The 27,494-nt window shown below is 39.8% G+C and overlaps 1 protein-coding gene across 3 annotated transcripts in view; it reads right to left on the reverse strand.

The window, feature by feature from the left end:
• Window positions 1-27,494, reverse strand: part of INPP4B (inositol polyphosphate-4-phosphatase type II B) — a 574,953-nt gene that overhangs the window by 540,328 nt on the left and 7,131 nt on the right. The gene's annotated exons all lie outside the window — the stretch shown is intronic.

The raw sequence follows: 27,494 nt of genomic DNA on the forward strand, positions 1-27,494 counted from the left end.
CCAGAAGCCAGGAGGGAGGCAAAGGAGGACCCTCCTCTAGAGAATTTAGAGAGAGCTGGTGGTCTTGGCATTCCTTGCCCAAAACCTTGATTTCAAACTTCTGGCCTCCAGAACTGTGAGAGAATCAATTTCTGTTCTTCTATGTCTCCAAGTTTGTGGTACTTTGTTACAGCAGCCCTAGGAAACTAATCCAGGGGGTGAGTCAGCTATACATACAAACAAGGATTTCTATAAGAATGGATTCAGTTTAAATAGAACCCTTGAAAATACACACCAGGCCTTCCATATCAAAACGGTTGTTCTAAACGTAAAATTATAAAGTACAAACAACTGAAATGGGGAATGAGGGAAGAAATGGGATTTAATTATTTTCTCGGTTGCTTATAGGCCTGTTGCTATACCTTGCATTACACTCATTCATTCAGCAAGGTGGCTGATCATTCCGATTATAGGATTCAAGTGTCTGAGGGAGGTCTCCAGCCATGGCTAACAAGCAACATAAAACTGAAGATGCATGAAATGAAATTATCGGTCACAGACCTGCTAGGTTTCCAAAACACATGCGAGCTGCCTACTACAAGCCCCTTCATTCCCCTGCTTTCCTCTTGATTATTCAGTCTTTTCAAAGTCAAATGACAGATGAAATGCTTTAATCTTTGAACAGCTGCTTCAGACTTTCCCCAGCCCTTTTACATTTTTCATGCCTCCAATTCATCTCTGTTCCAAGGGGCATGTTCAGGGAGGTGACAGGCCAACTATTAACGCCTGGGCCACAGCAGGCCCTTGGAAGGGTGGCTGGTGACTGATTAAATGTTTAGCATGCCAACCACATAAGCCATGGAGCCAGGGATTAAGCTCCATCCCTCTCAGCACATCACCCAGGAAATCAACCTTCAAGTAGAATTAAATCCATTTTAAATAACATTAACATTTCTTGGGTCTCTTCTATATTCCAGATATAGTTGAAGTAAAAACACAAAAACCTCTAAACCTACTTTATGACTGCTATATATTGACATATAAAGGAAACCAAAATAACAACAAAAGACTCCAGGAAATCAGACTTATTAGATAAACTTCTCTGGGTGGTTTTTTGGCTTCCTTTCACTAGAATTAGAAAAATAAACAGCCAGCTTTCTAAGAAGGAAGAAGGAAAGAGGGAGAAAGGAAAAACAATAGTGAGAGAGAGGGCTTAAATGACAAGAAAGCAACAGGGGTCAAAAATAATAAGAAAACGGAACTTCAGTGATGTTAAAGAATGAAAAGATGGTTAGAGACCAGCTCCTCCTGGCTTTTTATGGAAAAATGTGAGAGAAGCACCCTGAACTACATGGAACCCCCAAGTCCACCGTCCATTCCCTTGCCAGCATTTCATTTCCTCTCTGCTACCAGCCAAATTTCCAGACTATCACTTCACTGAGTAAGACCTGTTTTCCCACAAACAACATGAGACCAACTTTTGATTCCATTATTGTCATTTGTACCAAAGTACAATTTCCGTGCCTTTTTCTTATCAGAGGCTATGCGTAGGCTTGGTTTTTCCACGAAAAAAAGAAAAAAAAGAAGGCAATTGAAATATACATAAATGTGTGTGTGTGTACATGTCATGCAGGGTGACAGGCGGGGTCTCTTCTGGGGTCTCTAGTCCCACTCCCCACATAAGAATGCAGGGCGTGATGAGGCCAAAAAGGAACACCCACGGAGCCATAATAGGGGAGTCATACTACCATATTCTCGCTGGTGGCTGGGTTGGACACACAGGAAGCAGGAGCCACACTATCCACAATCTGCCGTTCACTTCTCTCTGCCAAACCACCTCACTTGCTAGCTGCAATCTTCCGTTCTAACTGCTCTTGCTAGCTCAGCCACCATCTTCTTGGTGCTGCTAGCGTAGCCCATTTTGCTGCTAGCGTAGCCACAGCAGTTATATTAGTGGCCAATGGCTTACTTGTTACAGCTGACAGCCAACTAGCCACAGCTGATGGCCATCTGATCACAGTTGATGGCCATTTACTACCTGAGCCAGCACCTTTCTACGTGAGGCTGAGAGCCTGGAAACTGCACTCCTGGCTCTGGCCCCACAATGTGTTTCCAATTATATCTATAGTTCAGTAGACTTACAATTTCTGTAGGAACCAAAATTTTGAATGTCAGTTGTATGTTTCAGTCTTTATTGTAAAAATGGCATTGGCAATATAAAATATAAAAATATATTTAAAATATATAAAAACATTTAAAAAATCAGTATAACATTCACAGTAAAAGGACTCTGTGGCTTAAGTAAACTCCTGGGCATTGGCCCGGCCCCTATCTAGGTACACCTCTCCACACTCAGCAGTGCCTGCCTGACACCAGCTCTGTTATGCGGGGCGGCCTGCGGGGTCTCTGCTCCCGCTCCCCACATAAGAACGCAGGACATGGTGAGGCCAAAAAGGAACACCCACGGAGCCATAGATAAGGGAATCATACCACTATGGTGCCACTGGAGGCTGGATTCACATGACGTGCGACCTGCTGTCCGCTTCCTGCCAACCGACTGACCGGACTCTCCTCGACTCTCCTCCCCAGCGCAGCCGCAGCAGTTATATCAGTGGCCAACAGCTCACTGGTTACAGCTGACAGCCAACTAGCCACAGCTGACGGCCATTTACTACCCCAGCCAGCACCTTTCTACGTGAGGCCGAGAGTCTGGAAACTGGCCTCTGGGGCTCTGTCCCCACACTCCACCCCTATGGGGTCTCGCCTCACAATCTACATGACAAGCATTTTCTGCGAGGGTCCTTGTGCCATATTACCCTATCGGCACCCGACCACACAACACCCAAAAACTTGACGGATAAGACAGGGCGTTGGACCTTTTCCTCATTCACCGCCCAGCCGCATGACTTCAGGTGGCGGAGAAGAGAGGGAGCAGCTTGCTCTAAATCAGAAAGAGAATCTGATAATAAAATATCATCGACATAATGAAACAACGCCTTAGATGATGAGCATGTCACTGCTTTCACCACCCGGATCCGGAGACGGAACTCTCCTACCGACGTCTGTAAGCTGAGGCCATGTAGCACGTCCACCCCTAGAATATACTCCGGAACGGGGGAGACATAAACCTTGTAGGTACCAGCGGGAAGCCTTCCTATACCCAGTGGTAAGGAAACGGCTTTCACAGTCACAGTCTTTCCCCCGTAACCATCAATGCAGGTTGCTGACCCGGGGAACAGTTCTGGGTTCCTATAAACAAGACTACAGTCTGCACCAGTGTCAACTAGGGCCAAAACCCTCTGCACATTAGAAGAGGACCAATGTATGGACAGTTCCACGTGGGGCCTCCGGTCCCTGCTCCTCCCCTCTGACCGGGTACCTTGGCCCCACCCCTAATCAAGCTGGAAGGAGTCGGCCTCAAGTGGCTGCATGAAGTCCTGCTTTCCCAGACTTTCCCGGGTCGTGCTTTCCCAGACTTCTCCTTTATGCTTCTCCGGAATTGTTGTTCCAGACACAACTGTTTCCAAAGTTCCAGCAGGAGTGCATTGGGTTGTCGGTCTATTTTCTTCTGATCGACCCTTGCTGCCACAAGATCACGCCACATCTGTGCGCGTGTTACTCTCTGAGGCCCACAACCTCACCCCTTTACCTTTGGGTTGGGCTTCCGGGTCTCAACTGCGTGGACCTCCTGTCTTAACTTCCTTTGCCTCCGGCTTTCAACATCCCCTAGGGTGGCCATGGAAATGTAACTTCATGGATCCGCCGCCCCACATAGGGCATAAGAATGGTGACCAACGATCCAAAAGCACTCGCAGGTGCAGTATCCAAAGCCAGATCTCTCATGCTGGCTGTAAAAAGCTCGTCATCTGACCCCTGCATATTAAGGTTGAAAATAGCATGTCTCATACCCATTTCACGGATGATTTGCGTAAGTTCCGCATATGACTGCCATTGACTCACAGTGTCTGGCAGCTCGCCAGCCTGTCCCCATACTGTGCGTACCGCAGCAGTGAGCCACTCCATTAGAGTATGGTTGCCCTGGTCGTGGGCCAACCTATGGCAGTTCTGTAACCTTTGTCGCAGGGACGGATGCACTGTCACAAAGGCTAGCTTTTCCATCTTGCCTGTGGAACAGAGAGTGTTATCTGCTCCCTCATCCCATAAACGTAGTAGCCAAGCCGAGACTGGCTCTCCAGGGCGCTGTGGGTACCGCCTCCCCAGCTCCTGCAACTCAGTGGGAGTGTAAGGGGTGTAGGTTGTGAACTCAGTCACAGCTGGGTCACCTGCAGCAATGCCCCTGGGGCCCAAAGGTTGCCCACGTTTTACCCTTTGCTTCAAGATTGGCCAGGCTTGGGGGTTGGGAGCTAGATTGTCTCCACTCGCTTCCTCTGCCTCTGCCTCAGAGTCTCCACTGTGGGGCCCCTCTTCTAACAGGCGGACCCGAGCTTCCAGCGCTTCCAACCGAGACACCTGGTCCAGCACCTGGGCCATTTCATTAAGCGCATTTTCCGTGTTGAGACTCAAGGCCGTGAGGAACATCCAGCCCATGTGGCCGGCAGTAGCCTTCTCCTCTGGCAACCGCTCAGCCAGAGCCTGCAGGGCCCTCTCCACACTGGCCAGAGAGCCGTCCATGCCTTCCCACCTCTCCTTGGGGCTCCAACTCCTGAGAACAGTGGCCACCGGGCACCACACACTGTGTGGGGGCCACACGTCCTCCTGCCCGGAGTCAGACTCCATTCCTACCTGGTCGGAATCTTGCTCACCGTGCCAGGTGTCTGAGTGGGTGGAGGCCTCCGTGTAAGATGCCCACAACGCTCGGAGCCTAAGGCCGCAGCAGATCACCAAAATGAAGGCAACACCGTCCATGGTCGAGAGGGTGGCGTGCCAGCTGGAGGCTTGAGTCTCCCAGGCAGACCGCGCCTCCCGTTCCCGGTGTCGCTCCTCATGGGCCTCCCGAAGCTGGTCTCTCATACGCACGCACAAACCGCTCTACCATGCTTTGGTAGGTTGTGGCCGGCAGCGTACCCTGCTTACGAAACTGAGCTTTTATACGTGTAAACTGCTTCAGTATATTCTGGAGAGTTTCGGCTGACACCACACTCTGCTCACTGCGCCATTTGTCATGCGGGGCAGCCTGCGGGGTCTCTGCTCCCACTCCCCACATAAGAACGCAGGACATGGTGAGGCCAAAAAGGAACACCCACGGAGCCATAGGTAGGGGAGTCACACCACTATAGTCTCACTGGAGGCTGGATTCACATGACGTGCGACCTACTGTCCACTTTTCTGCCAACCAACCGACTCGACTCTCCTCTCCAGCGCAGCCGTGATAGTTATACTAGTGGCCAACGGTTCAATGGTTACAGCTGATGGCCAACTAGCCACAGCTGATGGCCACCTACTACCCGAGCCAGCACCTTTCCACGTGAGGCTGAGAGCCTGGAAACTGCCCTCTGGAGCTCTCTTCTCTCCCCCTGCTCCATGGCTCTAGTGGTCACTGCTCAATTATTCCTCTATCAGAGAGACCCCTCGCACACACTCGTCTAAAATATCGACCACCCAACATTCCTGAACGCCTCATCCTGTTTTATTTCTCTCCATATGTATCGCTCCTGCTGATACACTATTATACTTGCGTGTGAGGTTTCGGTCTACCCACCCGTGACTGCCATGAGAAAAGGGACTTGGCCAGCAGGGCTCAGTGCCACATACCAGCACCCAGAGCAGCACCTGGCTGTCACAGGCTCACCATGAGTCTCCAGGAGGAACGATGACTCTCAGCCTGGCACTGTGCCCAGGGCTTACCTTGCTGTGTTTACTCTAGAAGAACGAGTGAGTCAGACACCATGGGCCCAGCCTTCCTGGATTCAAGTGCTTTGGAGGAGAAGAACGATCAAGAATTGAGGAGGGAGTACATAGTGATGAAAGTAAGCAGGTTCATCAATAAACAACTTCATTTTCAAACATTAAGAGGCCACAGGGGCTGAATCCGGGGCTCTCCTTCATCTTATCACATGGCCTGGGGAAAATGTGCTGAGATGTTTGATTCATTTCTTTCAAACCAACTTGTAAAGGCTTGTACCCCACTGACAGCCGAACACAGGGTCTGGTTAGCATTTGAGTCACTTTCCAAGCAACAGGGAAAGAAACTAAGCACACAAAGTGGGAGGTCTTAGAATGGCAACGAGAAAATTCAAATAGATTCTCAGGGAATTATGAAAGCGGAATCCTAAATGAAGACGTTTACCCTCTTCATCTAAATCAACAGCTATCTTCCAATCTGGGTAAAACACCAGTATAATTTTTAGGCTACAAATTCCATCTGCATTCCTCCTCCCTCCAGCAAGATATTTAAAAACGGTAATTCTGAAGGCCTTCAAGTTGGTGAAAGCAAAACTCGAAGGTACATTGGTAGAGGCTGAGTTGATGCCCTGTCCAGAATTCCCTGTACTCACCACATGCCGCTTAGCTCCCTCACGCATATCCCACAGGTACACATGTGCACATACACACGCATGCGCATGCACACAGCCCACAGCCTATGACTGACTGACATCCTTGGGGGACAAGGTATGGTTTATGCTTCCACAGTCCCTTCCTTTAACCCTCACAGCCAATGTACATCGAGCCAAGGCTGGAATTGACTCCACTTCTAGCCAAGACTACAATTTAGCTAAAACCACATCCTTGCTCACTTCTGCCTTCCCTAGCCTACATCACGTCTTCCCTGATAGCCCCTTCCTGAAGAGCAGCCCCACCACAACTGATGGCACCTGAACCCATCTCGGGCTCTGCTTCTGAAAAGCCAACATGAAACAGTATACATCCTTTTTAGGCTATTGACTTAAACTCCAAAGTTAGAATGGCTCCAATTAGATTAAATTGGAATAAATACTACCTCATTTTAAGGCCACTTGAATGTAACAGATTCGAAGTTCATGGAGCTAGGAAAATATTGAATGCAGAGGAAGAACGTTTCCTGTTTCAGTTGACAAGTTCATTGCCCATCCCTGCTGAGACAGTATTCGGGAGGAGAATGCTCAATTCTAAAGAATGTTGCAATATACTATAACTAACCTTTTTCTTTTGCTCCTTTTCTGTATGGATAGTTGGTAGGTTTAGTTTTAAGTATTTGTTTCTAATCTTTTAACGTAGAAAAGTTGACTCTGGAGCCTAAAGAATTTATTTAACCAACTCAAGTCCCTTTTTCTAATTTAAATTTGTTGTTTTATGAAGTTGGGCTTGTGTATTTGCTGGATTTTAAGAGGACTCTACCTCGTGGTTTCTGTTATAACTTTATATTGGTTATAGTCGGTTAAGAATTTAATCTGTCTCCTGCATTTTATTAGCAAACTGTGTGAATTATCTTCACAATATGCTCCCGTCTGGTCAGTTATTTCTCTTAGGAAATACAATGCCTCTTGAGAACTTGGTCAATGGCTTTTTTCTTTTTAGTTCACATTTTTCAGTAATAACATTATGAAAAACTTCAGTGAAGATACAGTATTTATTACAGTCTCTCAAACCTAAATTCTCTTGAGTACATTTATTTATTTGATTTATATACTATTTTCTCATGGAACAGTGAGATTTATAATTCAGTCAGTTTTCTATTTTCACACATTATGTTAAAAATACATACTGCCTTAATTAAAAGGACACCACAGAGTGGCTATAGATTTTTTTGGAGGATAATGTTCTTTCTTTGTTGTTTAGAGTAATCCAAAAAGTTATTCATAAGGCTGATAAAAACACACATTTCCTGCATTATGCGATTAGTTTATCTGATTAATATATTGTTATTTCCATATTTTTTTTCAAATTGCCATCAACTCTATATCTTACTTAACATATATTTTTTCACTTTACAGATTACTCTGTAAATTTCAAGTTATAACTATATATACAAATATCTTCCTATGTATCCAACGATCTTATTAATAAACAGGCAGAATGATACATTTTTCACTTTTCTCAGTTTCTTAAATACAAAATGGAGATGATAAAACTTGCCTCATGGAATTCTGGCGAGGACACAGGCTGGCAGGCAGCGAGCATCACTAAATGCCAGCTGGACTGTTTTGCACACAACGGCACTGGTTCGGCAGTCCTGTGTTTGTTTTGGTCTAGACACTCCGTATCCATGGGTCACTGACACATGAAGAAGTGCAGGCATCTACGAGTGTCATCACCTAAAGACTGGCTGAAGGAACTGGTACTGCTCTGTGCGAGGAAGTTAGGTTTTGTTCCAGGCGCTCATAAAGGAGGAGAACGGATAGGTGGGAGCTACCTATAGGGACAAAGCCTTTGTTTCCACAGATGGAAGAAGCTCTGCCTGTCCCAGAAGGTCGTGAATGCCCTGTCACTGGAGACTCCAAGTCAAAGCAGGGTAACAACCTATCAGAGACATTGTAAAAGTGACTCCTCAACTGGCTGGGAGGTTTGCCAGAAGAATTCAAGATTCCTAACAACAGTAATAATGAAAAACAATAAAAACTAAAGCTCACTGCATGTTCACTGCGTGACAGTACGTGAGGCACTTTAAGTGCGTTGTCTCATTTAATCAGCACCACAACTCCAGGAACTTAAGTACAAGGTGATCACTCCCATTTCAGAGACAGGGAAATGGGGCCTAGACTGTTTGTCCTAGAAAATGTGGCAGCCCCTAACTGTTAGGTTATGCTGCCTTCCGGGACATGCTAAAGCTGACACGGGTCCCCTCAGTAATACATACCAGGGCAGCTGGACATCCTATCTTTTCTTCTGTTACAGTCTCCTAACTTGGTCCTACAGTGTGGAACGCCTTCTGTATCAGTCAAAATATGCATACAACCCCTAAACCTTCCTTTACTCTTACAAAGGTTTCTTTCTCATTCACTCACACCTTCATCATGGATTGGTTTGGCAGCCAGCTCCCCATCTCCTAATATTGGATTTGGGTTGATGGAACAGCCGCCATCTGAAAGATGTCAGTGAGCATAGCAAAGGAAGAAAAGAGAGCGAGGCAGGGTGCCACAGTGGCAGTTAACTGCTCAGGTAAAGAAGTGACACAGATACCATGTTGACTCACAAGTCACTGGTCAGAACTTGTCACCTGTCCATCCAAACACAAAGGAGCAGTCTGTGCCATCTTGTAACAGCTCAGAAGGCAGAGAGCCAGAAGTGTTTGGTCAACAGAACAAACGGCAACCACATTTTCACTACAAAGTTTCCAAGCATTCTCTCACTGAAAAGCTGCTAATGTCTTCTCAAAATGTTTTTTCCCAAGTAATTAATGAGAGGGAGGAAACTTTCTGTGGTAGCACAATATAGAGATGCTATTGCCCCTTTGTTTCTCTTTCACAGCATTTATATCTCTCCCCAAAGTGTAGAGTTTCTTCTAACATGAATAAATAAAAAATAATTAAGAGGTGAAATTCCACAAAAATGTGACAATATCTATTCACTCCCCAAACAATCACTGGAGTAAACAGAATGACACAATTTTAATATGTAGGCTTTTTAAAAACATAGTCTGAACTTCTATCATTATCATTTTAAATGATGCATATTTTTCATTAAAGTGCTTTATTGTTGTTAATAGATCAATTAAATCACTAAATATCTTCTCTCTCAAATGACCTTCACTTTCAACACTAATTCACCAAGACTGGATGGGCTGCTGGTTGTTCCAGTTGGGCTGACGGGGCTCTAGGATAAAAGCTGTTCCCCTAACCTGAAGTCTATCCCACGAGAAGGCAAAGGAGCAGTCAGTTCTCTAGGCTCTTTTCCTAAACCACGCCTTCTTTCCTCTAAACCCTCCTGGCTTGAACATTCTTAGAAGAGTCTAAGAATCTCTATCTTGAACACAAATCAGTGATTCCTTTGAAATTTAAAATTGGACATAACTCAAACTCCAAAAGCTATGGCTTTTCTGGTATGAACTACCACCTCCTCTGGCACAATTCAAAAGCTTTCTTCTCTCCACAATAGCAGGCGAGTTATAACAGGTGAAGTCATAACAGCATGACGCTCATGTATTTTCCCCAGCCCTTCATTCAGATACAGGGTCTCAATGACTCCCTCTCAAAAAGATAGTTTGACTACCTTAAGATTATTCCACTTTATATAAATGAATTTTTAAAATAAAGAGTATCCTTTCAAAAAAGAAAAAAACACAAAAAAGTACACCTTCATGTTAATGATATAAATTAGAAAGTGTTCAAAATGGAAATCTTTATCTTTGGATTTAGAGATACATTTCCTGACAAAGTACTGAGGACTTCTTTAAAGTCATTTCCATTTTAGCAGCAGAGAACTTAAAGCTGGGAAATATACTGGAGGGGGAAACAATGGCAATTCTGTATAATAACTATAACCTTGGATTTGTATGCTAATCTCTTTGATGAGCTAAATAAAGTATATGTCAGACTTTTCTAGTGACCATGGTCCTTTTGACATATTGTAAAGGGCGCATTATTTGCCTTTTGTGAACAGAATAGGTTTTTTCCTTTTTTATTTATTTATATTTTTTTTGTATTTCTAGAAGCCTTATTACTTTTTCAAGAGGGGATGTGGTTACTAGAATGACTTTTTTTTGTTATAAGTTTCAGGTGCACAAGACAAAGTAATACTTAGATGTTTATCATTTATATCTCTCACACTGTGTGGACCCCCACCCCCGTCCACTATCCCTCTGATGTCACACAGAGCCATTACATTTCCACTGTCTCTATTCCTAATGTTGTACTCCGCTTCTTGTAAGTATATACATACATATATATACATATATATATATATATATATAAAATTATAGTTGGCTTTCATTATTGTTCAGCTTCAGGTGTACAGTGCAGTGATCAGGCATCTACATTATCCCTCAGGTGGTCTCCCAAATAGGACACGTGTCCATCGGATACCCTACAAAATCTTTATGACATTATTGATTACGCTCCCCAAATTAATTTTCAAAACCCCATGGCCATCTTGTGGTTACCGACAGCTTCAAGAAAACATGGAGGACTCATGTTATTAAAAGCAAAGCTTTCGTTCGTTTTTTTTTCCTATAGAATATTATACTATGTGAAATAAGTCAGACTGCGAAAGACAAATACCATATGATCTCACTGACATGTAGAATCCAAAGAACAGAATAAATGAGCAAACAAAACAAAAATAGACTCAGAGATACAGAGGGAAAAAAATGGTTGCTAGATGGGAAGGGGGTGGGGGAAAAGGTAAAGGGATTAGAAAGTACAAATTAGTAGTCAAAATATAGTCACAGAGATATGAAATAAATTATAGGGATATTATCAATCATGTTGTAAAGATTATGTAAGGTGCCAAATGGGCACTGCACTTATCAGGGGGACCACTTCATGGAATGTGTAGATGCCTGACCACTGTGCTCTACACCTGAGGCTGAAGTGGAATAGTACTGAATGTCAATTATAATTATATATGGTGACGAGATGTAAAGTACAGCATAGAGAATATAGTCAATGGAATTGTAATAGCCATACATGATGTCAAAGGGGTAGGTAGTAAATTGGGGGGGTTATCACTTTGTGAGGGGTGTAAATGTCTATTACATTGCTTTGTACACCTGAAACTAACAATAAAAGAAAGCTTTTTCTGCTGTGTGATTTCAATAAGCAAACTTTTTTATATATTAGGGTCAATAGAAGAGAGAGAATATCTCGCTGTGTAGCATTAAAAAAAGACACAAATTGTGAATGAAAATATTTCTGGATTTTCACTTTAAAAATCTCTGTAACTGGAATACAGACCCAAATAATAAGGTATAGCTTTAGGCTAGTTACCCAGCCCTGCCACTCCCTTGTAAAAGGCCAAAATCCGTGATCTTAGAGATAATTTCATCAGAGTTGACAATTGGAAACTAAGTATCAAGCTGAGCAATGTTTGCTGCTTTGTATTTTGTTGATATACAAAGTAACACATATAAGTGTCTTTGGATAATTTTATGACATCTCATTAGTGAGCTGTTGAAGTTGAACTATTGTTCATACTGATGTTTTACATATTTATACTGAATGTATCTTCTTACTGATAAAGAAAATGATTTAATATAAATATATGTTGAGAGCCAGTAATGAGAAGCTTTCGGGCCTCACGGGCCCCTCCCTCTCATAGACAATGGATAGCATAGGCCAAACCATCGACATGAATGAGCAAAGCTAATGTGGGCCCATGGTGCACAGGGCATGCTATATAATTTTTTGGTCAGCTTCAAGAGTGAATCACGAAAAAGGAAAATATTTACACAAAATGACTGATGTCCTACATAGGTCCTTAGAGATAGCATGAAAAATTCCCCAAATCAAAACTTACTGAGAGACACACCAGGTTCCCGGATAAGAGTAAATCTAGTAAATTTGCCCATCTGCAAGTAATCTTTGCACGAGTCATTTAGCTGTTCTGCGTGATGAGCAGAGAGTCCTTTGATGGGTTATATGTCCCGTTTGTGATAAGATCCGGAGGAGAACTCAAAAAGTGCGCCCCGCTGCCATCATTCCTATGACGTCACTCCTAGAATGACTTCAATGTGCGAGCTGATAATCTAACTTCTGCTAATTGAGATGTCAAAAATGTTCCCATTCACTTGTTTTAGACTCTAGATTATAAAATTTGCTTATTTTCACTCAATCAATGTATTACATAAATTTAAGATTTTACTGTCACTTTATCCGACTGGCTTTACTCTACCAGCAAATTATTTTCTTTACTTAACTTTCAATTCAATGTATAAACGGAAAGCACCTATCATGTGCAAAGCACGGTGCTACACATTCCTGGGAATCTATCAATCCAAACCCTGACTGCAGGAAGTTCACAATCTAGTAGAGTTAAGAATGGGCATGTAAACACGCATCACACAGAGACAGTGTTGGCAGTATGTAACCACATGCATTTTGGTGCACAGCACCTGGAGGTCGCTTTCAGCTAGGGAACTTGTGGACAGCTTTGTGGCATTTAACCCAGATTAGACCTTGAAGCATGGGTAGAATTTTGAGAGACAAAATTGGGAAAGAAGTGTACTCTTATTAAAGGTGAAAATATGAACAAGCAGCGGGTGCATTTGGCAAAAATCAAGTAGTCTTGTTTGGCTATAGTGTAGAGCACAGCAAAGAAAAATAGGGGAAAAAATGCAAACTGTAGATTCTCAGAGCCATATCATATTCAAGCTAGAAGGAAGCTCAGTGACCTTTTGTCCAATCTCTTATTTTTACAGATGTGGAAAATAAAAGCCCCTTTTCATATGTTTCATTGTTTCTATACCCTGTTCTAGACACTTAACTTCTTTTCAATTTAATGCCATCGCCCATTTTCCATTGACCACCTTAAATGTAATTTCAATGCAACTAGTTTGAAACTTAACAAATTAATCTGTGAAATACACATGAGCAACAACTACCATATCTTTCTTCTTCAGGTCTAACAGCCAAAATTTGAAGATACCTTCCCCTAAGCTTCAGTTGGTTTAGTTCAAGTTCCATACATGGATTTGGCTATGGGTTGCGATGAGGTTCATATCCCTTAAATTTCATGGAACAAGTCCTTCATTTTCAATATTCTTATATTTCAAGACAATGCCACAAAAGAATTAGTAGCATTCGTTCCAGCATTTTACCTGAGTAGCTGCTGTCATTTAGGTTTGCTCTTGGAGATTTTGCCTGCTGTCCCCAAATCTCTAGTCCTAGTAGGCACTGCCCTATCCCTTTTTTCATTCTCCTAATGCTGAATTGTCTCCTTAAACTCAAACACACAAAGTGTGTTTGAAACTTTTCCCACGCATCTCTTAAAACTGCACACTCTCTCTCCCCCTGCACAGGCTCTGCCTCTCTGATATTTTGTTTGCATTTATAATACCGTTCTTTTCAACCAGTGTTTCTCTGGGGAAACTCAGACAGTGAGGTCTGTGTCCCTATTCACTTTGACAAGATCTCTCTCCACTATGGTCTTCACAACCTCAGCTCGCCAGCTTCTGACGTACCAGGAAAATGAATAACCCAGCAAGCTATCCAAAATAGCCAAGATAAAGCACAATGCCCATTTTCATCTTTAAAAGTTCTTGGAAGCTTGTCACTGTGCTTGAAATCGCTTTTCCTTTGTAGTTACTGAAATGTGCAGCAGCGCTTCTTTGTCCTTAGACCTATTGGTGACGTTCTGCAGTATCTATTATTCCTGAAGTCATCTCCCCCATCATTGTTTTCAAGGCTTACTGAAGATCACTGAAATCTGGCCTTGCCTTACCGCTCCTAGTAGCCACCTGCTTTCAAGGTCAGTCACCAGTTGTTTGGAAAGCCAGGAGTTCTTTATTTTGAGAGTCAGTCTCTGGTTTTCCTCTACACAGCAGTAGCTCGTTCTCCATGCTCTTCTTTGAGAAAAAGAACCTTACAAACATGAGCCAATCCCATGCTGTTGGCATAAGAGCTATGCAATATTAATAAAGACCGATTTCACGCTAGTCCTCCACCCCTATGCACTGAAAGTGTTTCCCCATATGTACTCAGGTGTTGCATGCTCTGAATATTAGCAGAAGTTAATTTCATTTTACCTGCTCCTCTTGAAGCTAAGTCTTCCAGCCCAACCATCAAATTTAATAAAGTCACACGCGAACTAGAAGGTCCTTATATTAACTGGAAAAAATGCCAATAATAATTTGTTACTATTCACCAGGAGAGATGCAATAACATCCCCCTCAGCAGATAGAAAAACCCCATTATCAACTGAAGCTGTTCAGAATTCTACATGTTCACATGCATTACAGGTATATATACCATGCTTCCCCAAAAATAAGACCTAGCCAGACAATCAGCTCTAATGTGTCTTTTGGAGCAAAAAATTAATATAAGACCCGGTATTATATTACATTATATTACATAAAACCCAATCTTAAATTATATTTTATTATATTATATAAGACCCGGTCTTATATTAGAGTAAAATAAGACTGGGTCTTATATTAATTTCTACTCCAAAAGATGCATTAGAGCTGATGGTCCAGCTAGGTCTTATTTTCGGGGAAACACGGTATATATATTCTTAAGGGAAGGGTAAAAAATATTTAACACTGCCTGTAACATGAAGTAGCGACAAATCCAAAGGCACAGACATATTTCCTGAAGAGAAGTGAAGTAAACAAAGTATTTATCTATTAAGGTACCATCACTGTTCCATCCCCCCACCTACTATTGAGACACATTAACTGTTCTTCCATTCACTCATTCACTCAACAAATATGAACTGGACACTTACCGTGTGCTAAACCTTAGGGAGATATTGGTGAAAAACATCAACCTAATCCCTGTCCACATGGAGATTACAACAGGTGGTGAATTAATGTAATAATTGATTTGTAAGTATAAGAAGATACAGGAGAAGGGAAGTAGAAGAGTTCCCTTTGAAGAACTCTGAAGTACTTCAAATTTAAAGGACAGGCAGGGAATGACACTGAGAAGGATGACAGGGCAAGACAAGAGTAAAAAACAGAAAAACTGATGATTTGCTTTCACACCAATGTCCTAGATTTCCAGTAAATTGCAATAACACATACAATGCTGAGTCTGCAAGAAATTAAAGGAAATCCTTCAATGGCAAATTAAAATGAACAATAAATCAAGACAGGGCAGGACAAACATTAAAACAAGGAAACTAGACCTTGAGGAGTTCCAGTATAAGAGAATAGGTGTGAAGGCTTTGGGCCTGTGTCCTGGGGGGAGGAGGACCCTGACCCCCTACTCAGGGCAGTAGTTTTATAAATGGTGAGGCTGTAAAACTTCCATCAACAAAGGGAACAGATGAGGAAATCTGCCTGCCTCCAGCATAGCTCTGAGTTGGGAAAACAATGAAAGCCTTTTCTGAAAACCTGTATATATAGTTATTCTTTCACAGGAGTCTTAGGTTTAAATGACACTACTCATACACAGAAGGTTGTGGAGGTCCTGGTATGTTGCCGAAATAACTGCAAATCCTCTTTGGAGAAAAGGATCCTCAACTCAGAATTGCACAGATTAATTTTAGCCAAAAATGTGCTCACATTAACAAATGAACATAAACTCAAGAAAACAAGCCATCATGGCAAGAGTCAGCAGAAACACCAAAAAGTTAAAACCTCTAAACTTAAGATACCAGACCTAACAGGTACAAGATAAATCACGATGAATGAGATGCTCAAAGAAGTAAAAGAGGGGATATAAGTTTGAGAAAAAGCCAAGAATGATCAAAATAAAACTGAAAAGAAAATTAGGTAGAATGGGCTAAATATATGATGTCGAACCCTCCAGATCTACTCTTCCCACCCTTTTGCATCATGCTCTCCACCCTCTATTTATGTCTGCCCTCTATCATCATATCAATCGTATCATGGCCCCTGACTTCTGATTGGGCTTGCACAAGGAGGAGCACGGGCACGAGACAAGAGAGAGGAGGGGGAGAGTGAGTCCAAGTGTCTCTAACCTTGGCTCCTTCTCTGTGAGGTCCCCAGGGCAGATGTGTCCCTTGACAGAAGGTCACTCACTGCTCCCGCTCTACACAGCCATCCCTTCCAGTTTCCAGTAACCTCTCCCAGTTCTGTTGCTATTGTTCCTGAATTTTGCACTCTTCCTTGTGACTCCCCTTTATCTCAATGAGAAAGAAAAGACAGATCACTACAAAGAAATGGCTATTAGACTGACAGCTAAATTCTCAATAGTAACAGTAGAAGCCAGAAAACTGTGGAACAATATCTTCAAAATGCTGAGAGAAAGCTGTCAACTTGGAATTGTATAACAGTATTATTCAATAGGAGCCCAAAACAAAGGCAGTTTAAGATAAATAGAACGAAGAGTGTTTACTAACAATAAACTCTCGTAATACATACTCTTAGAAAACAGCAAAGGTACAAAAAACGAAAAGAAAAGAAAATGTCAGAATAAGAGAATTTAGTAAAGTGGTTGATTATAAGATCAATACACTAAAATCAATATTTCTATATGATATTAACAAATAGTAAGAAAATATAATTTTAAAATAGATACTATTTTAAATTACTAAAATAAAAATGAGGTGCCGAAGAATAAAATTAACACAGGATGCAGAGGACCTTTATAGAACAAATGTTTAAACTGTACTGAAAGTCAATAAGACAGAAATACATTTTGGATACAAAGATTATATCAACATTGGAAGGGATCAGATCTACCCAAGTTAATTTAAAGGTTCAGTGTAATCCCAATCAAAGAGAGGGGCGAAAGCATGTTTGATGATTTTTTTCTTATACATACAACCATTTTATACATATTTTTATCCAAGATATTTTTATATTCAGCAGTTAAATTTAAGAAAAGAATTCAGTATCAAGAAAAACGGGGAGAATTTTTTAACAGAATAGTTAACAAAATCTGATATTGCCAAGCAGTCAAGTAAGAGAACTGGCTGTGTAACATACCACAAAGAATCTTAGTGACCTTGGCAGAGGCAGTTTCATGGGAGTAGAGTGCAGGCTACAATGACACAGGAAAGCTTTGGAAATGCAAATCTCTTCCAAGATGTTTGGCTCTCGCGTGGAAGAGAAATGAAGGTAGCTGGAGTGGAATACTCAGTAGAGAGGATGGTTTATTCTTTTTAGCATGTGAAAATCTTGAGTATGTTCACTGCTCGTTGGAAGGAGGCAGAGGAGAAGTGGAGATACAGGAAATAAGGAAGGATGGCCATGTAGAGATCCCTGAGATTTCAGGAGGCCACACAGGAAAGAAGAGAGGATGACGGTAAGACCCATGAGTGCCATATACTGGTGACATGTCATTAAAGGTAATGCTCTCATCAGCCTCTACTTTCACTGGAAATTAGAGGTAAGAGGGTCTAAGGATACAACCTTCACCATCAGCATCTCCCAGTGCCTAACTCTGATGCCAGTAAATCGAGTAGTAAACTCAAATAGATGAGCAGGAAAATCTCCATACCTTCACAAAGACATTTATTCTACCAGATCTAGGTCACAAATTGCTTGGTGGGTCCATGTAGCAGAGTCCTTGGTATTAGTGGCTGTATTTCACTCCACAAACAGTTTTTGTTTTTCATATTTTATTATTAAATTTATGGTTGTGACATTGGTTAGTAAAATTATATAGATTTCAAGTGTACAAGTACAGTTCTAGAATACATATTCTATATACCGTATTGTGTGTTCACCACCCATAGCCAGTTCTCCTTCCATCACCATATATTTGACGCCCTTTTCCTTCTTCTACTACCCCCTCTCCCCCGTGCCCTCTGGTAGCCACTAAAATATTATCTGTGCCTATGAATTTTTGTTTGTTTGTTTGTGTTGTTCATTTGTTGCTTTCAGTATTATATATCACATATGAGTGAAATCATATCGTTCTCTACTTTTTCTGGTGGCCTTATTTCACTTAGGACGATAATCTCAAGAACCACAGAAGTTTTCAGGAAGACAAGCTATAAGGGGAAAACAAAGCAGTAAGACTGTGCAGCAGAACGCCTGAGCAAAGGAATTGTGAGTTGTCTGCTTTTGCATATTAAAACATGAATCTCCCCACAGGGGAGCAGCTCCAGTAATTTTTCTGCAAATGTCTTCTACAAGGATTCACCAGGGTGAAGAAAGACTTCTCACTGCCCATTAATTTAAAGAACATGGTTCATACAGATCCCCCTGCGCTTTCATTGAATTATGATCAGGCTGAATATACCAATTCCTCTAGTGTTTTCCAAAAAGCATTTTTCCTCTTCCCAAGATTAAACCTCTGTGTTGGGTGATCTGCGTCTGAACCTCCCCACAGAGACCAGCAAACAAATCTGCAATGGCCACGCAATGCTAGATTGCAACACTGTCTTCCATTAAGAGACAGAGGACTCTTTGTAGAATGAGATTTAACGCATGCTTATCTTAATGAAGAGTTGTCACCCAAGGTGTGTTCATTTTCTGCAAATATATTGGTCTTAACGGAGTGGATAAAGGCCCACAGTATTTGTAGCCATGGCACAAATAAACCTTAGCATCATTGGCACCATACGGTGTAAACAAATCTTTCCTAAAGACAAAATACATTTTGTGCCCACGATTTATCTTCTAAGACAGCAGGAGGGAAAAGCCATCCAGCCTGTACAGTGGTTTTTCTACATTTAGCTTCCATCTTCTATAGACGGCTTTAAGCCGGGGATTTTACAGAGGTTAACATTTATTTCATATACTCATGTGGAAGGTACTAAGTAGAACATTTAATGACAGGTAAAAATGTTAAGTGTGCCCAATGCATGTAAAATGACCATGTAAATAAAGCGTATCAGATTCCACAGCTCTCATGAAAAGCACAGCAGATGTTTCCTTCCACCTATGATGTTTTCAGGCCACACAAAAATTTGGCTAGAATGTTCAAAGTGCATGATTAAAGGTTTCCAGTTGCTCAGCAACTTGATGCTCATAATTATCATAGGGTCTTGAGATAGTACATACACACATTTTCTTTTCAGGATATACTTTTTCAACCAATTGATCCACCCAGAGCTCAATAATCAGTTTTCCCAACTTGAAGAAACAAATGGCAAAGGAAAGGACCCTACAGATGCCTACATTGTTTTTATCCAGCCTCCCTTCTGGATTGGAATAATCACCTACCCCCCTCCGGACCACAACAGGGAGACAGCACATCTGGCCCCTGGTACCATGGCTGCAAACTACCCACAAGGGAGCAATCTTTTCCTTTCCCATCAATTGAAGCTCAAATGAAGAAACCTCAACATGGAACTGGCAAGAATGTAAGGCTTCCTCTTACTTGAGCTGCCGATATTCAGAGTCAGATTGTACGCATAGGTTCTGAGTGGTGGGTGCTTAATTAAGGAATTTGCTCTGAATCCTGGATCTGCCACTTCCTAAATATGCAACGAGAGCACATTACATTTCCTCTCTTTTCCTCAATTTCTTCACCTGTAAAATGGGGTAACATCAGGACATACCTCATTCTATTGTGAGGATCAAGAATTGATGGGAGTAAAGTATTTATTGTGTTCAATAATTGCTACGTAGCTATTATGTTCATCAGAATAGAGTGCATGAGTTCCCATGAGTATACATTTTTCATCCATTTACTTCAATCTTTTATTGCTAGTTCTCATGGATAAGATGGATGAGTATGAACTCAGCAAATTAGTCAGCCTCAAGAAGACAGAAGTCGACCCCACAGTTCTACAGATAGTTTTTAATTATTTTCCATAGTCAACCTGTCAAAGGGTGTTAAACATTTCAATGGGCATATATTAACAGGCTCCAATGCTGCAAAAATCCTCAAGGAGGGTAGGCCATATTCAAGGCAATGTGCCTAGCAAATGTCTGACACATGGCAGGCCCTCCACAAATGTTCTCCCCTCCCCCCCGTTTCCTTCACTCTGTCCCACACGAATCCTCATAAACCCACATGCATGAAAGAGAATACATATGCGCTCATGCACGCACGAATGCACGCAAACTTTTCAAAGACTAGACTCTTCCCTGATTTACCATGAGCTTAACTAATAGATAATAGTTATAGAACTAATAGATAATATAGAACTAATAGATAATAGTTCTTCTAGATCTTCATTAATTATTTTATTACATCATTTTCTGTCCTTTCCAAGCTCTAATGCCGTTACATACCAACTGACCTTAAGAAACAGTGATTTTACTCAGGTGAAAAGAAAACATTTTTAGGCCTACCGCATGCACGCATTCTACTGGACACTGAGTCCAAAAGATGATTTGGAGACGCTCCCCATCCTTGAGAAATTTGCAATCTAGAACAAACCCTGTAAACCAAATGAAGACACAAGATAAAAGCGCCAAATAAAGCAAAATCAAATAAAGACACCAAATTAAAAAATGAAGAAACCAAATAAAACAAAAAGTAAATTGTATGATAGAGGCGGTATAATTGCACAAATATCATCTATTAGCCCAAACTTTACATATTTGTGTTCAGAAAAAAAGGAACCTCCTTGTTTTCATTGACTGACCTTATCAATAAGTATATTTTTTAAATGTAGATTTACAAAATGCATTTATACTCATATTGTTTTTATATCTACTTTATAAACTGAGATATCATTTAAAATTCTGTTAAAGTTTAGAAAATACTATGATTATCTCAATTCCATTCATTCATATCATAATAAAAAGTATTAACCATAATAATAAAATAGCTTGAAGAGTTACTAGTCACCGAAGAATTATTATGGTCTGACACCATATACTTTACATCCCTTATTGTATTTCATCGTCATAACATCTTTGAAAAGTGGGCGTTAATGAACCAGGTTACAGATAAGGAGGCTATGGCCTAAAATTCATCAGAGTGGACTTGAATTGTCTCCTAAAACATTTCTTAGCTTTGCTCCCAGATAACCCCTTAGCCCTCCTCCATCTGGCATTAGGAAATGACTACATATTTGGATGAGATTCTATGTTAGGTTCTTAAATTTCACACAAAAAAATGCCAAGTTTACCACCATGTTTTAACTCAAGGTTGAAACCTTAAGAAGCTATAGAGTATACTCAAACAAAAACATTGCCAGAAAACATAACATTGAAGTATGTGTTGCTCGCCTTTTACTGGAGCTTTGTTTTGTGTGATAATATATATGAAGGATAGTTTGAGAAATATGTAATCTACTGAGTTTTGCTAGTTTAGAAGATATAAGCTCAAATGTTTGCAAGGACCAGGTAAGTAATACAAGTGAAGAAGGTCAGCTGGGAGGGAGGAGAGACTGTGACCTTCTGAGTAGACATACCGTCTAAAAACAGTTAAACTCAATATTTTTTTAAAATGTGTTTTCTTGCCCTAAGGCAGTTTAAATTTCGTTTTTAAAACATACTTATGTTTTTGTCACCTCTTCTAGAAACTCTATACAAAATGTAGCAATTTCATTTATGTTACCCAGGAAGTCAACTGATTGCATTTGTAATTCAAAATTTTAACTAACTTGGGTAAATTATAATCAGTATACATCTCTCTATTAAATATACTTGGCCACCCACCCCCATTCAAGATGAATCTATCTAGTTTTCTTGCTTATAATTTAAAACTGTAATGGAGTCCTAAGTGAGCATTCTGAGTATAGGATAAAACAGAACCATAATATTAATGGTTGTCCATAATCTTAATACTCTATTTTTATTGCATAAGTCATTTTTTATATACAATCACTTAATTTTCACTACAAATCTGAGATAATTATTACTATCTCTACTTAATAGATGAGAAAACAGTCTCTGGTAAATTACAATAACTTTCTCCAAACCACAATAGTCTAGAATTGAAAGAACAAAGGTTTATAGTAGTTGTTTAAAAAAAAAAATGGAACAGTCTTTTCACAGCAATACAATTGTATCTAAAGATAGATTTTGTGGACCCAGAATTGAAAATATGCTAGTGAAAGAAAGCTGCCATTCATGTTTGGATGGACCAGAGCATCTCTATGTTGTGTCCCACCTAAATAGCTCGCCCAGACTGTCTGATGGGAATCTTGTAATATCAAACAATTGCTCAAATAATTGCTATATTTTTATCCAAAATCATGGGATTTAGGTAGTGATTTTAAATGTCCCAATATATTTTTCTACCTAGAAGACATACAGTTTGGCACTGGGTAGTATGCATAACAACAAATTTAATTTTTAAGACATACTACTTTGAGTCAAGCTCCAGAATATATCTTTTACATTATTATTGAATTGCTAGAGAGACAGTACTTTATAGGTATGTTTTACTGTAAGCTGTCTCAAATCATTTTTAGAAGTATGCAAGGTATAAATTATAAATAAATAAATACATAAACAAAAAATATCCAGTTTCTGGCAGCAAAGGACCTGATTCCATATTTTGTAACATCTCTGAGGTGATTAGTATTTGTAGAATGTTCACATAACACTTTCATAAACAAAAACTGTCTCTTTTTTCTACTGAGTACAATAGATTATCTGAAAACTTCTACCTATTACTCTCCCTATGCTTTTCAAATGTGTTTTTGGACACAAGGTGATCAACCAAGTCTTTCCTGGTTTTAGCACTGAAACTACCCCGTCCTGAGCAAATCAAGACATTGGTCATCCTAAAACAGAGCATGGAAAAAAGTTCAACTGGAGGTCTTTGAAGACGCCTTCTCAAACTTTCTCAAACTTCTCAAGACTTTTTCAGTGAATTTTTATCATTTTTTATTGTAATTAATGTTTATGTGCTAGAATCAGAAAACATAGAAATATAAGTGTATATGAGTTAGAACCCCAAATTAAATGTGTGATTTAGAATCCCGGTGCAATTTCCTTGCTGTGCACTGTCTACACTAGTCTATATTTTTCTTTCTCTTTCATGCTCTTTCTCAGCATCATATCACCCAAGAGATTTTGACAGGGAAATTTAAACAAGTAGGAGAAAAATTCTCAAGGCTTTGAGAGAATTTTCATCACTGCTAGTGCATTGTTGCTTCAAGCATTCAACTGAAGAAAAATATATAAACCTAAGCATGAAAATTAGAAACTCTTAACAGAAGCAAATTAGAAGCATTTCACTTATTTTCATGCATTTCACTTATTTTCATGCATTGTTGACCTCAGTTATCTAGCACATGAAATGGAAAGTAAATGTTGGTAGAATCTGACACCTGTCTCATCCATGGGGAAGCCCTTACTGTCATAGACAGGGAGATGAACGTGATTCTTATCACACCACAATACCTATAACTCATATATGACTAACATGTACTACACAGAAGAATTGCCCTTGAAAATAATATAACTGGAATTGGAGATACAGGTGACTAGGCCAGAAGACCCTCCCACACAATACTTCTCCTACTTGAGCATTTGCAGCTTTCTGAGACAGGGCACCAGCAGACGGAGGGCTCACTAGCTTTAAATAAGCAACTCTCAGCTTCAAGAAAACATGGAGGACTCATGTTATTAAAAGCAAAGCTTTCGTTCGTTTTTTTTTCCTAGAGAATATTATACTAAGTGAAATAAGTCAGACTGCGAAAGACAAATACCATATGATCTCACTTACATGTAGAATCTAAAGAACAGAATAAACGAGCAAACAAAACAAAAATAGACTCAGAGATACAGAGGGAAAAAAATGGTTGCTAGATGGGAAGGGGGTGGGGGAAAAGGTAAAGGGATTAGAAAGTACAAATTAGTAGTCACAATATAGTCACAGAGATATGAAATAAAGTATGGGAATATTATCAATCATGTTGTAAAGATTATGTAAGGTGCCAAATGGGCACTGCACTTATCAGGGGGACCACTTCATGGAATGTGTAGATGCCTGACCACTGTGCTCTACACCTGAGGCTGAAGTGGAATAGTACTGAATGTCAATTATAATTATATATGGTTACGAGATGTAAAGTACAGCATAGAGAATATAGTCAATGGAATTGTAATAGCCATACATGTTGTCAAAGGGGTAGTACATTGGGGGGATTATCACTTTGTGAGGGGTGTAAATGTCTAACTATTACATTGCTTTGTACACCTGAAACTAACAATAAAAGAAAAGAAAGCTTTTTCTGCTGTGTGATTTCAATAAGCAAACTTTTTTATATATCAGGGTCAATAGAAGAGAGAGAATATCTCGCTGTGTAGCATTAAAAAAAGACACAAATTGTGAATGAAAATGTTTCTGGATTTTCACTTTAAAAATCTCTGTAACTAGAATACAGACCCAAATAATAAGGTATAGCTTTAGGCTAGTTACCCAGCCCTGCCACTCCCTTGTAAAAGGCCAAAATCCGTGATCTTAGAGGTAATTTCATCAGAGTTGACAATTGGAAACTAAGTATCAAGCTGAGCAATGTTTGCTGCTTTGTATTTTGTTGATATACAAAGTAACACATATACGTGTATTTGGATAATTTTATGACATCTCATTAGTGAGCTGTTGAAGTTGAACTATTGTTCATACTGATGTTTTACATATTTATACTGAATGTATCTTCTTACTGATAAAGAAAATGATTTAATATAAATATGTTGAGAGCCAGTAATGAGAAGCTTTCGGGCCTCACGGGCCCCTCCCTCTCATAGACAATGGATAGCATAGGCCAAACCATCGACATGAATGAGCAAAGCTAATGTGGGCCCATGGTGCACAGGGCATGCTATATAATTTTTTGGTCAGCTTCAAGAGTGAATCACGAAAAAGGAAAATATTTACACAAAATGACTGATGTCCTACATAGGTCCTTAGAGATAGCATGAAAAATTCCCCAAATCAAAACTTACTGAGAGACACACCAGGTTCCTGGATAAGAGTAAATCTAGTAAATTTGCCAATTCGCCTCAATGCTCTTTATATACTCAATGAAATTTCAATTAAAATCCAAAAATATTTTGTGGTAGCTTTACCAAATTATTCTAAAATGAGTCTGGAAGAAATATCAGTGAGAGTATCTTAAAAGTTACACACAAACACAGAGAAAAATCAACATTATCAATCCTCTCAGAGATGAAGCAAATAACAGTATTTAAACCTGTGACATTAATGAAAGAATACAGAATAAAGTAAGTATACCAGAACCAGAAACTTACCCTATGGGGAGGGCGTGGGGTGGCTGGAGAGAAGGAGGGAGAGGGAGGGTAGAGAGAGAGACAGAGAGAGAGAGAGTTTACCTCTAGAATAAGATATATGATGTGATAGAATCACAAATAAGTGACAAATGGATGGATGATTCAAAAACTTCTGCTGGAAAATGCTTAACTATTTTTCGGAAAAAAATCTATTTCATTTATCTCACACCATACACCAAAACAACGACAGGCAGACTAGGGAATGGGGGGAAATCATTAAAGAATTAGATGTAAATTGCTTTCAAGGAAGAATAATTTAGGTAAATTTTAGTCTTTTCTGTGAATGAGAAAGCATTGTCTAAGCAAAAAGAGTAATGAAAGAAATATAACATTCAACTTAACTACACACACATTGTCAACTTTCATATGAGAAAAAAAGATAAGAAAGAAATCAACATAAATGGCAAAAGGGACTGTATTCCAAGTACACTAAAATTGATGGGGGAAAAAACCAAAGCTCCAATATACACAAACAGGCTAAACAGGAATGAATATTTAAAAATGAAGCACAAATGAAAATAAGCATTTCAAAAATGTTCAGCCTCACCTAAACAAACAATAGTAGAAGAATGTAGTATTTTAAAGCCTAAGACTTTAAAGTAAAATCAATCTTGGTCCAAGACCCAATTCTATAACTTATCAGTTGTATTACCTTGGGGAAGTCACTTACCCTCTCAAAAAATGTTTTCTAGCCTTTAAAATGGATGATAATATTGTCCTCCTCTTCCAGCTGTTGTAAAGATTAAATGAGATACTATAAAGATCTTGCATGATGAATGGCCTGTAAGAGGTGATCAGTAAGTACTGTTGTCGTGATTGATGATAATGATGTTATTGTTGTTACTGATGTCCTTACGATCATCTTCACCTTTCCAATTAACAAACATTCTTAAAAAATAATATCTCTCAATTCTGGTGAGGATAGAGATATGATTTATGTACTTCCAGGGAGAAGTAAAATAGGTGCAGTCTTTCTGGAAAGATATCTGGCAGTACGGATAAGGAGTTTTTAAAAAGGTCATACCCTTGATTCAGTACACTAATTCTAGGAATCGCTGCCAAAAAACAAACAAAAAAAAGAACAAAAATTAAAACAAAAAAAGCAGTGGAAAATATAAGCAAGGAATAACAGAAAATGGGGTCATACAGAAAATATTTATCACAGTATGATAACAGGAAAAAAAAATGCCAATAATGTAAAAGTGTAAGTTGAGAGGATGGCTAAACAAATGATAATGACCCATATGTTTGACTACCAGAGAGCAATAAAAACAAAAGTTAGAGAAGTGTTTCCATACATGGAAAAAGTGATTTTCTTTTTATTCATTGCTGTAAACCAGAACAAAGGTTAGCATTGTACTTGACACATAGTAGGGGCTCAATCAGTATCTACACTTAATTGAACAACTGAATCGAAAGTGAAAACAAAATGAGAACTCTCATTTCACACACACACACACACACACACACACACACACACACACACAATAATAATCTTAACTTTTAAAAAAGAAATCCTAGAAAGAAATATGATAAAATACTAACACTCTTGTATTTGGGTGATTTTTTTATTCCTCTTTAGGCTTTTCTCCACTTGCCAAATTTTCTTCAATGAAGATTTATTACATTTATAATTAGGAAAAAATAAGTAAGAATGAAAGAAATCAACTAGAAGCCAACTGGCTTGATTATTTCTCATTACACTATTCTGAGTATGTACCAGTCTTCACTCCCACCCAAAATATAAAATGGGAAATGAGAATATGAATAACATGAATAAATTGGGAGGCAGTCTTTAAAACACAGCCCAGGGAAGAAAGCATTATGGTAAATTTCAAGAAAGTCAAAAAACTGTGTGTCTAATAGTAAGAAAATTATACATGGGTTTTGCTCCCTATATAATTTATACATATAAAAA

This window comes from Rhinolophus hipposideros (genome assembly GCF_964194185.1).
Source record: "Rhinolophus hipposideros genome assembly, chromosome: 16".
Classification (NCBI taxonomy): Eukaryota; Metazoa; Chordata; class Mammalia; order Chiroptera; family Rhinolophidae; genus Rhinolophus; species Rhinolophus hipposideros.